The following is a 12,393-nucleotide window of genomic DNA, read 5'->3' as shown; positions in this document are numbered from 1 at the left end:
AGAGGCTTTATTTATGTTAAAATAGGACTTTTAAAAGCAGTATTCACTCTGCGGAGAGCAAACTTTTGGTTTTGATTTAAAAATGCCATGGGGTTTGGACTTTGCTCATTGTTGAAGGCCGTACGGTTACCTATAATTGTTAGTTTCTGTGTCATTTTGGTCTCTTGCGGAGAGTTGTCTCTCATTGGCAATCATACCACATCTTCTTTCTTTATCAAGATTGAATTCTGAAAAATTGCAACAGGAAAGAGTCGGTATTTAAAGATGATATTAATTTATTGTTTTTTGTTGCAGGTAGACAGCCTCTACGTGGCCCGGCCTGCACAGATGAAGAGGAGGGAGGACACCACACCACTCATGGCTTGGGCAGGGTTTTCACACGTGGGTATTATTCCGTCATTACAGTTTTTCTTCAAACTTTGTTTATATTCGATAGGCAATAAGATCTGTTTTTTCTGGAATAGTTTGAAAAAAAACAGAGGCTTTATTTATGTTAAAATGGGACTTTTAAAAGCAGTATTCACTCTGCGGAGAGCAAACTTTTGGTTTTGATTTAAAAATGCCATGGGGTTTGGACTTTGCTCATTGTTGAAGGCCGTACGGTTACCTATAATTGTTAGTTTCTGTGTCATTTTGGTCTCTTGCGGAGAGTTGTCTCTCATTGGCAATCATACCACATCTTCTTTCTTTATCAAGATTGAATTCTGAAAAATTGCAACAGGAAAGAGTCGGTATTTAAAGATGATATTAATTTATAGTTTTTTGTTGCAGGTAGACAGCCTCTACGTGGCCCGGCCTGCACAGATGAAGAGGAGGGAGGACACCACACCACTCATGGCTTGGGCAGGGTTTTCACACGTGGGTATTATTCCGTCATTACAGTTTTTCTTCAAACTTTGTTTATATTCGATAGGCAATAAGATCTGTTTTTTCTGGAATAGTTTGAAAAAAAACAGAGGCTTTATTTATGTTAAAATGGGACTTTTAAAAGCAGTATTCACTCTGCGGAGAGCAAACTTTTGGTTTTGATTTAAAAATGCCATGGGGTTTGGACTTTGCTCATTGTTGAAGGCCGTACGGTTACCTATAATTGTTAGTTTCTGTGTCATTTTGGTCTCTTGCGGAGAGTTGTCTCTCATTGGCAATCATACCACATCTTCTTTCTTTATCAAGATTGAATTCTGAAAAATTGCAACAGGAAAGAGTCGGTATTTAAAGATGATATTAATTTATAGTTTTTTGTTGCAGGTAGACAGCCTCTACGTGGCCCGGCCTGCACAGATGAAGAGGAGGGAGGACACCACACCACTCATGGCTTGGGCAGGGTTTTCACACGTGGGTATTATTCCGTCATTACAGTTTTTCTTCAAACTTTGTTTATATTCGATAGGCAATAAGATCTGTTTTTTTCTGGAATAGTTTGAAAAAAAACAGAGGCTTTATTTATGTTAAAATAGGACTTTTAAAAGCAGTATTCACTCTGCGGAGAGCAAACTTTTGGTTTTGATTTAAAAATGCCATGGGGTTTGGACTTTGCTCATTGTTGAAGGCCGTACGGTTACCTATAATTGTTAGTTTCTGTGTCATTTTGGTCTCTTGCGGAGAGTTGTCTCTCATTGGCAATCATACCACATCTTCTTTCTTTATCAAGATTGAATTCTGAAAAATTGCAACAGGAAAGAGTCGGTATTTAAAGATGATATTAATTTATTGTTTTTTGTTGCAGGTAGACAGCCTCTACGTGGCCCGGCCTGCACAGATGAAGAGGAGGGAGGACACCACACCACTCATGGCTTGGGCAGGGTTTTCACACGTGGGTATTATTCCGTCATTACAGTTTTTCTTCAAACTTTGTTTATATTCGATAGGCAATAAGATCTGTTTTTTCTGGAATAGTTTGAAAAAAAACAGAGGCTTTATTTATGTTAAAATGGGACTTTTAAAAGCAGTATTCACTCTGCGGAGAGCAAACTTTTGGTTTTGATTTAAAAATGCCATGGGGTTTGGACTTTGCTCATTGTTGAAGGCCGTACGGTTACCTATAATTGTTAGTTTCTGTGTCATTTTGGTCTCTTGCGGAGAGTTGTCTCTCATTGGCAATCATACCACATCTTCTTTCTTTATCAAGATTGAATTCTGAAAAATTGCAACAGGAAAGAGTCGGTATTTAAAGATGATATTAATTTATAGTTTTTTGTTGCAGGTAGACAGCCTCTACGTGGCCCGGCCTGCACAGATGAAGAGGAGGGAGGACACCACACCACTCATGGCTTGGGCAGGGTTTTCACACGTGGGTATTATTCTGTCATTACAGTTTTTCTTCAAACTTTGTTTATATTCGATAGGCAATAAGATCTGTTTTTTCTGGAATAGTTTGAAAAAAAACAGAGGCTTTATTTATGTTAAAATGGGACTTTTAAAAGCAGTATTCACTCTGCGGAGAGCAAACTTTTGGTTTTGATTTAAAAATGCCATGGGGTTTGGACTTTGCTCATTGTTGAAGGCCGTACGGTTACTTATAATTGTTAGTTTCTGTGTCATTTTGGTCTCTTGCGGAGAGTTGTCTCTCATTGGCAATCATACCACATCTTCTTTCTTTATCAAGATTGAATTCTGAAAAATTGCAACAGGAAAGAGTCGGTATTTAAAGATGATATTAATTTATTGTTTTTTGTTGCAGGTAGACAGCCTCTACGTGGCCCGGCCTGCACAGATGAAGAGGAGGGAGGACACCACACCACTCATGGCTTGGGCAGGGTTTTCACACGTGGGTATTATTCCGTCATTACAGTTTTTCTTCAAACTTTGTTTATATTCGATAGGCAATAAGATCTGTTTTTTCTGGAATAGTTTGAAAAAAAACAGAGGCTTTATTTATGTTAAAATGGGACTTTTAAAAGCAGTATTCACTCTGCGGAGAGCAAACTTTTGGTTTTGATTTAAAAATGCCATGGGGTTTGGACTTTGCTCATTGTTGAAGGCCGTACGGTTACCTATAATTGTTAGTTTCTGTGTCATTTTGGTCTCTTGCGGAGAGTTGTCTCTCATTGGCAATCATACCACATCTTCTTTCTTTATCAAGATTAAATTCTGAAAAATTGCAACAGGAAAGAGTCGGTATTTAAAGATGATATTAATTTATAGTTTTTTGTTGCAGGTAGACAGCCTCTACGTGGCCCGGCCTGCACAGATGAAGAGGAGGGAGGACACCACACCACTCATGGCTTGGGCAGGGTTTTCACACGTGGGTATTATTCCGTCATTACAGTTTTTCTTCAAACTTTGTTTATATTCGATAGGCAATAAGATCTGTTTTTTCTGGAATAGTTTGAAAAAAAACAGAGGCTTTATTTATGTTAAAATGGGACTTTTAAAAGCAGTATTCACTCTGCGGAGAGCAAACTTTTGGTTTTGATTTAAAAATGCCATGGGGTTTGGACTTTGCTCATTGTTGAAGGCCATACGGTTACCTATAATTGTTAGTTTCTGTGTCATTTTGGTCTCTTGCGGAGAGTTGTCTCTCATTGGCAATCATACCACATCTTCTTTCTTTATCAAGATTAAATTCTGAAAAATTGCAACAGGAAAGAGTCGGTATTTAAAGATGATATTAATTTATAGTTTTTTGTTGCAGGTAGACAGCCTCTACGTGGCCCGGCCTGCACAGATGAAGAGGAGGGAGGACACCACACCACTCATGGCTTGGGCAGGGTTTTCACACGTGGGTATTATTCCGTCATTACAGTTTTTCTTCAAACTTTGTTTATATTCGATAGGCAATAAGATCTGTTTTTTTCTGGAATAGTTTGAAAAAAAACAGAGGCTTTATTTATGTTAAAATAGGACTTTTAAAAGCAGTATTCACTCTGCGGAGAGCAAACTTTTGGTTTTGATTTAAAAATGCCATGGGGTTTGGACTTTGCTCATTGTTGAAGGCCGTACGGTTACCTATAATTGTTAGTTTCTGTGTCATTTTGGTCTCTTGCGGAGAGTTGTCTCTCATTGGCAATCATACCACATCTTCTTTCTTTATCAAGATTGAATTCTGAAAAATTGCAACAGGAAAGAGTCGGTATTTAAAGATGATATTAATTTATTGTTTTTTGTTGCAGGTAGACAGCCTCTACGTGGCCCGGCCTGCACAGATGAAGAGGAGGGAGGACACCACACCACTCATGGCTTGGGCAGGGTTTTCACACGTGGGTATTATTCCGTCATTACAGTTTTTCTTCAAACTTTGTTTATATTCGATAGGCAATAAGATCTGTTTTTTCTGGAATAGTTTGAAAAAAAACAGAGGCTTTATTTATGTTAAAATGGGACTTTTAAAAGCAGTATTCACTCTGCGGAGAGCAAACTTTTGGTTTTGATTTAAAAATGCCATGGGGTTTGGACTTTGCTCATTGTTGAAGGCCGTACGGTTACCTATAATTGTTAGTTTCTGTGTCATTTTGGTCTCTTGCGGAGAGTTGTCTCTCATTGGCAATCATACCACATCTTCTTTCTTTATCAAGATTGAATTCTGAAAAATTGCAACAGGAAAGAGTCGGTATTTAAAGATGATATTAATTTATAGTTTTTTGTTGCAGGTAGACAGCCTCTACGTGGCCCGGCCTGCACAGATGAAGAGGAGGGAGGACACCACACCACTCATGGCTTGGGCAGGGTTTTCACACGTGGGTATTATTCCGTCATTACAGTTTTTCTTCAAACTTTGTTTATATTCGATAGGCAATAAGATCTGTTTTTTCTGGAATAGTTTGAAAAAAAACAGAGGCTTTATTTATGTTAAAATGGGACTTTTAAAAGCAGTATTCACTCTGCGGAGAGCAAACTTTTGGTTTTGATTTAAAAATGCCATGGGGTTTGGACTTTGCTCATTGTTGAAGGCCGTACGGTTACCTATAATTGTTAGTTTCTGTGTCATTTTGGTCTCTTGCGGAGAGTTGTCTCTCATTGGCAATCATACCACATCTTCTTTCTTTATCAAGATTGAATTCTGAAAAATTGCAACAGGAAAGAGTCGGTATTTAAAGATGATATTAATTTATAGTTTTTTGTTGCAGGTAGACAGCCTCTACGTGGCCCGGCCTGCACAGATGAAGAGGAGGGAGGACACCACACCACTCATGGCTTGGGCAGGGTTTTCACACGTGGGTATTATTCCGTCATTACAGTTTTTCTTCAAACTTTGTTTATATTCGATAGGCAATAAGATCTGTTTTTTTCTGGAATAGTTTGAAAAAAAACAGAGGCTTTATTTATGTTAAAATAGGACTTTTAAAAGCAGTATTCACTCTGCGGAGAGCAAACTTTTGGTTTTGATTTAAAAATGCCATGGGGTTTGGACTTTGCTCATTGTTGAAGGCCGTACGGTTACCTATAATTGTTAGTTTCTGTGTCATTTTGGTCTCTTGCGGAGAGTTGTCTCTCATTGGCAATCATACCACATCTTCTTTCTTTATCAAGATTGAATTCTGAAAAATTGCAACAGGAAAGAGTCGGTATTTAAAGATGATATTAATTTATTGTTTTTTGTTGCAGGTAGACAGCCTCTACGTGGCCCGGCCTGCACAGATGAAGAGGAGGGAGGACACCACACCACTCATGGCTTGGGCAGGGTTTTCACACGTGGGTATTATTCCGTCATTACAGTTTTTCTTCAAACTTTGTTTATATTCGATAGGCAATAAGATCTGTTTTTTCTGGAATAGTTTGAAAAAAAACAGAGGCTTTATTTATGTTAAAATGGGACTTTTAAAAGCAGTATTCACTCTGCGGAGAGCAAACTTTTGGTTTTGATTTAAAAATGCCATGGGGTTTGGACTTTGCTCATTGTTGAAGGCCGTACGGTTACCTATAATTGTTAGTTTCTGTGTCATTTTGGTCTCTTGCGGAGAGTTGTCTCTCATTGGCAATCATACCACATCTTCTTTCTTTATCAAGATTGAATTCTGAAAAATTGCAACAGGAAAGAGTCGGTATTTAAAGATGATATTAATTTATAGTTTTTTGTTGCAGGTAGACAGCCTCTACGTGGCCCGGCCTGCACAGATGAAGAGGAGGGAGGACACCACACCACTCATGGCTTGGGCAGGGTTTTCACACGTGGGTATTATTCTGTCATTACAGTTTTTCTTCAAACTTTGTTTATATTCGATAGGCAATAAGATCTGTTTTTTCTGGAATAGTTTGAAAAAAAACAGAGGCTTTATTTATGTTAAAATGGGACTTTTAAAAGCAGTATTCACTCTGCGGAGAGCAAACTTTTGGTTTTGATTTAAAAATGCCATGGGGTTTGGACTTTGCTCATTGTTGAAGGCCGTACGGTTACCTATAATTGTTAGTTTCTGTGTCATTTTGGTCTCTTGCGGAGAGTTGTCTCTCATTGGCAATCATACCACATCTTCTTTCTTTATCAAGATTGAATTCTGAAAAATTGCAACAGGAAAGAGTCGGTATTTAAAGATGATATTAATTTATTGTTTTTTGTTGCAGGTAGACAGCCTCTACATGGCCCGGCCTGCACAGATGAAGAGGAGGGAGGACACCACACCACTCATGGCTTGGGCAGGGTTTTCACACGTGGGTATTATTCCGTCATTACAGTTTTTCTTCAAACTTTGTTTATATTCGATAGGCAATAAGATCTGTTTTTTCTGGAATAGTTTGAAAAAAAACAGAGGCTTTATTTATGTTAAAATGGGACTTTTAAAAGCAGTATTCACTCTGCGGAGAGCAAACTTTTGGTTTTGATTTAAAAATGCCATGGGGTTTGGACTTTGCTCATTGTTGAAGGCCGTACGGTTACCTATAATTGTTAGTTTCTGTGTCATTTTGGTCTCTTGCGGAGAGTTGTCTCTCATTGGCAATCATACCACATCTTCTTTCTTTATCAAGATTAAATTCTGAAAAATTGCAACAGGAAAGAGTCGGTATTTAAAGATGATATTAATTTATAGTTTTTTGTTGCAGGTAGACAGCCTCTACGTGGCCCGGCCTGCACAGATGAAGAGGAGGGAGGACACCACACCACTCATGGCTTGGGCAGGGTTTTCACACGTGGGTATTATTCCGTCATTACAGTTTTTCTTCAAACTTTCTTTATATTCGATAGGCAATAAGATCTGTTTTTTCTGGAATAGTTTGAAAAAATACAGAGGCTTTATTTATGTTAAAATGGGACTTTTAAAAGCAGTATTCACTCTGCGGAGAGCAAACTTTTGGTTTTGATTTTAAAATGCCATGGGGTTTGGACTTTGCTCATTGTTGAAGGCCGTACGGTTACCTATAATTGTTAGTTTCTGTGTCATTTTGGTCTCTTGCGGAGAGTTGTCTCTCATTGGCAATCATACCACATCTTCTTTCTTTATCAAGATTGAATTCTGAAAAATTGCAACAGGAAAGAGTCGGTATTTAAAGATGATATTAATTTATAGTTTTTTGTTGCAGGTAGACAGCCTCTACGTGGCCCGGCCTGCACAGATGAAGAGGAGGGAGGACACCACACCACTCATGGCTTGGGCAGGGTTTTCACACGTGGGTATTATTCCGTCATTACAGTTTTTCTTCAAACTTTGTTTATATTCGATAGGCAATAAGATCTGTTTTTTCTGGAATAGTTTGAAAAAATACAGAGGCTTTATTTATGTTAAAATGGGACTTTTAAAAGCAGTATTCACTCTGCGGAGAGCAAACTTTTGGTTTTGATTTTAAAATGCCATGGGGTTTGGACTTTGCTCATTGTTGAAGGCCGTACGGTTACCTATAATTGTTAGTTTCTGTGTCATTTTGGTCTCTTGCGGAGAGTTGTCTCTCATTGGCAATCATACCACATCTTCTTTCTTTATCAAGATTAAATTCTGAAAAATTGCAACAGGAAAGAGTCGGTATTTAAAGATGATATTAATTTATAGTTTTTTGTTGCAGGTAGACAGCCTCTACGTGGCCCGGCCTGCACAGATGAAGAGGAGGGAGGACACCACACCACTCATGGCTTGGGCAGGGTTTTCACACGTGGGTATTATTCCGTCATTACAGTTTTTCTTCAAACTTTCTTTATATTCGATAGGCAATAAGATCTGTTTTTTCTGGAATAGTTTGAAAAAATACAGAGGCTTTATTTATGTTAAAATGGGACTTTTAAAAGCAGTATTCACTCTGCGGAGAGCAAACTTTTGGTTTTGATTTTAAAATGCCATGGGGTTTGGACTTTGCTCATTGTTGAAGGCCGTACGGTTACCTATAATTGTTAGTTTCTGTGTCATTTTGGTCTCTTGCGGAGAGTTGTCTCTCATTGGCAATCATACCACATCTTCTTTCTTTAACAAGATTGAATTCTGAAAAATTGCAACAGGAAAGAGTCGGTATTTAAAGATGATATTAATTTATAGTTTTTTGTTGCAGGTAGACAGCCTCTACGTGGCCCGGCCTGCACAGATGAAGAGGAGGGAGGACACCACACCACTCATGGCTTGGGCAGGGTTTTCACACGTGGGTATTATTCCGTCATTACAGTTTTTCTTCAAACTTTGTTTATATTCGATAGGCAATAAGATCTGTTTTTTCTGGAATAGTTTGAAAAAATACAGAGGCTTTATTTATGTTAAAATGGGACTTTTAAAAGCAGTATTCACTCTGCGGAGAGCAAACTTTTGGTTTTGATTTTAAAATGCCATGGGGTTTGGACTTTGCTCATTGTTGAAGGCCGTACGGTTACCTATAATTGTTAGTTTCTGTGTCATTTTGGTCTCTTGCGGAGAGTTGTCTCTCATTGGCAATCATACCACATCTTCTTTCTTTATCAAGATTGAATTCTGAAAAATTGCAACAGGAAAGAGTCGGTATTTAAAGATGATATTAATTTATAGTTTTTTGTTGCAGGTAGACAGCCTCTACGTGGCCCGGCCTGCACAGATGAAGAGGAGGGAGGACACCACACCACTCATGGCTTGGGCAGGGTTTTCACACGTGAGTATTATTCCGTCATTACAGTTTTTCTTCAAACTTTGTTTTTATTCGATAGGCAATAAGATCTGTTTTTTCTGGAATAGTTTGAAAAAAAACAGAGGCTTTATTTATGTTAAAATGGGACTTTTAAAAGCAGTATTCACTCTGCGGAGAGCAAACTTTTGGTTTTGATTTAAAAATGCCATGGGGTTTGGACTTTGCTCATTGTTGAAGGCCGTACGGTTACCTATAATTGTTAGTTTCTGTGTCATTTTGGTCTCTTGCGGAGAGTTGTCTCTCATTGGCAATCATACCACATCTTCTTTCTTTATCAAGATTGAATTCTGAAAAATTGCAACAGGAAAGAGTCGGTATTTAAAGATGATATTAATTTATTGTTTTTTGTTGCAGGTAGACAGCCTCTACGTGGCCTGGCCTGCACAGATGAAGAGGAGGGAGGACACCACACCACTCATGGCTTGGGCAGGGTTTTCACACGTGGGTATTATTCCGTCATTACAGTTTTTCTTCAAACTTTGTTTATATTCGATAGGCAATAAGATCTGTTTTTTCTGGAATAGTTTGAAAAAAAACAGAGGCTTTATTTATGTTAAAATGGGACTTTTAAAAGCAGTATTCACTCTGCGGAGAGCAAACTTTTGGTTTTGATTTAAAAATGCCATGGGGTTTGGACTTTGCTCATTGTTGAAGGCCGTACGGTTACCTATAATTGTTAGTTTCTGTGTCATTTTGGTCTCTTGCGGAGAGTTGTCTCTCATTGGCAATCATACCACATCTTCTTTCTTTATCAAGATTGAATTCTGAAAAATTGCAACAGGAAAGAGTCGGTATTTAAAGATGATATTAATTTATTGTTTTTTGTTGCAGGTAGACAGCCTCTACGTGGCCCGGCCTGCACAGATGAAGAGGAGGGAGGACACCACACCACTCATGGCTTGGGCAGGGTTTTCACACGTGGGTATTATTCCGTCATTACAGTTTTTCTTCAAACTTTGTTTATATTCGATAGGCAATAAGATCTGTTTTTTCTGGAATAGTTTGAAAAAAAACAGAGGCTTTATTTATGTTAAAATGGGACTTTTAAAAGCAGTATTCACTCTGCGGAGAGCAAACTTTTGGTTTTGATTTAAAAATGCCATGGGGTTTGGACTTTGCTCATTGTTGAAGGCCGTACAGTTACCTATAATTGTTAGTTTCTGTGTCATTTTGGTCTCTTGCGGAGAGTTGTCTCTCATTGGCAATCATACCACATCTTCTTTCTTTATCAAGATTAAATTCTGAAAAATTGCAACAGGAAAGAGTCGGTATTTAAAGATGATATTAATTTATAGTTTTTTGTTGCAGGTAGACAGCCTCTACGTGGCCCGGCCTGCACAGATGAAGAGGAGGGAGGACACCACACCACTCATGGCTTGGGCAGGGTTTTCACACGTGGGTATTATTCCGTCATTACAGTTTTTCTTCAAACTTTCTTTATATTCGATAGGCAATAAGATCTGTTTTTTCTGGAATAGTTTGAAAAAATACAGAGGCTTTATTTATGTTAAAATGGGACTTTTAAAAGCAGTATTCACTCTGCGGAGAGCAAACTTTTGGTTTTGATTTTAAAATGCCATGGGGTTTGGACTTTGCTCATTGTTGAAGGCCGTACGGTTACCTATAATTGTTAGTTTCTGTGTCATTTTGGTCTCTTGCGGAGAGTTGTCTCTCATTGGCAATCATACCACATCTTCTTTCTTTATCAAGATTGAATTCTGAAAAATTGCAACAGGAAAGAGTCGGTATTTAAAGATGATATTAATTTATAGTTTTTTGTTGCAGGTAGACAGCCTCTACGTGGCCCGGCCTGCACAGATGAAGAGGAGGGAGGACACCACACCACTCATGGCTTGGGCAGGGTTTTCACACGTGGGTATTATTCCGTCATTACAGTTTTTCTTCAAACTTTGTTTATATTCGATAGGCAATAAGATCTGTTTTTTCTGGAATAGTTTGAAAAAATACAGAGGCTTTATTTATGTTAAAATGGGACTTTTAAAAGCAGTATTCACTCTGCGGAGAGCAAACTTTTGGTTTTGATTTTAAAATGCCATGGGGTTTGGACTTTGCTCATTGTTGAAGGCCGTACGGTTACCTATAATTGTTAGTTTCTGTGTCATTTTGGTCTCTTGCGGAGAGTTGTCTCTCATTGGCAATCATACCACATCTTCTTTCTTTATCAAGATTGAATTCTGAAAAATTGCAACAGGAAAGAGTCGGTATTTAAAGATGATATTAATTTATAGTTTTTTGTTGCAGGTAGACAGCCTCTACGTGGCCCGGCCTGCACAGATGAAGAGGAGGGAGGACACCACACCACTCATGGCTTGGGCAGGGTTTTCACACGTGGGTATTATTCCGTCATTACAGTTTTTCTTCAAACTTTGTTTTTATTCGATAGGCAATAAGATCTGTTTTTTCTGGAATAGTTTGAAAAAAAACAGAGGCTTTATTTATGTTAAAATGGGACTTTTAAAAGCAGTATTCACTCTGCGGAGAGCAAACTTTTGGTTTTGATTTAAAAATGCCATGGGGTTTGGACTTTGCTCATTGTTGAAGGCCGTACGGTTACCTATAATTGTTAGTTTCTGTGTCATTTTGGTCTCTTGCGGAGAGTTGTCTCTCATTGGCAATCATACCACATCTTCTTTCTTTATCAAGATTGAATTCTGAAAAATTGCAACAGGAAAGAGTCGGTATTTAAAGATGATATTAATTTATTGTTTTTTGTTGCAGGTAGACAGCCTCTACGTGGCCTGGCCTGCACAGATGAAGAGGAGGGAGGACACCACACCACTCATGGCTTGGGCAGGGTTTTCACACGTGGGTATTATTCCGTCATTACAGTTTTTCTTCAAACTTTGTTTATATTCGATAGGCAATAAGATCTGTTTTTTCTGGAATAGTTTGAAAAAAAACAGAGGCTTTATTTATGTTAAAATGGGACTTTTAAAAGCAGTATTCACTCTGCGGAGAGCAAACTTTTGGTTTTGATTTAAAAATGCCATGGGGTTTGGACTTTGCTCATTGTTGAAGGCCGTACGGTTACCTATAATTGTTAGTTTCTGTGTCATTTTGGTCTCTTGCGGAGAGTTGTCTCTCATTGGCAATCATACCACATCTTCTTTCTTTATCAAGATTGAATTCTGAAAAATTGCAACAGGAAAGAGTCGGTATTTAAAGATGATATTAATTTATTGTTTTTTGTTGCAGGTAGACAGCCTCTACGTGGCCCGGCCTGCACAGATGAAGAGGAGGGAGGACACCACACCACTCATGGCTTGGGCAGGGTTTTCACACGTGGGTATTATTCCGTCATTACAGTTTTTCTTCAAACTTTGTTTATATTCGATAGGCAATAAGATCTGTTTTTTCTGGAATAGT

The sequence above is a fragment of the Mytilus edulis genome, chromosome 4 (genome assembly GCF_963676685.1).
Source record: "Mytilus edulis chromosome 4, xbMytEdul2.2, whole genome shotgun sequence".
NCBI lineage: Eukaryota > Metazoa > Mollusca > Bivalvia > Mytilida > Mytilidae > Mytilus > Mytilus edulis.
This window is presented reverse-complemented; position numbering follows the sequence as displayed.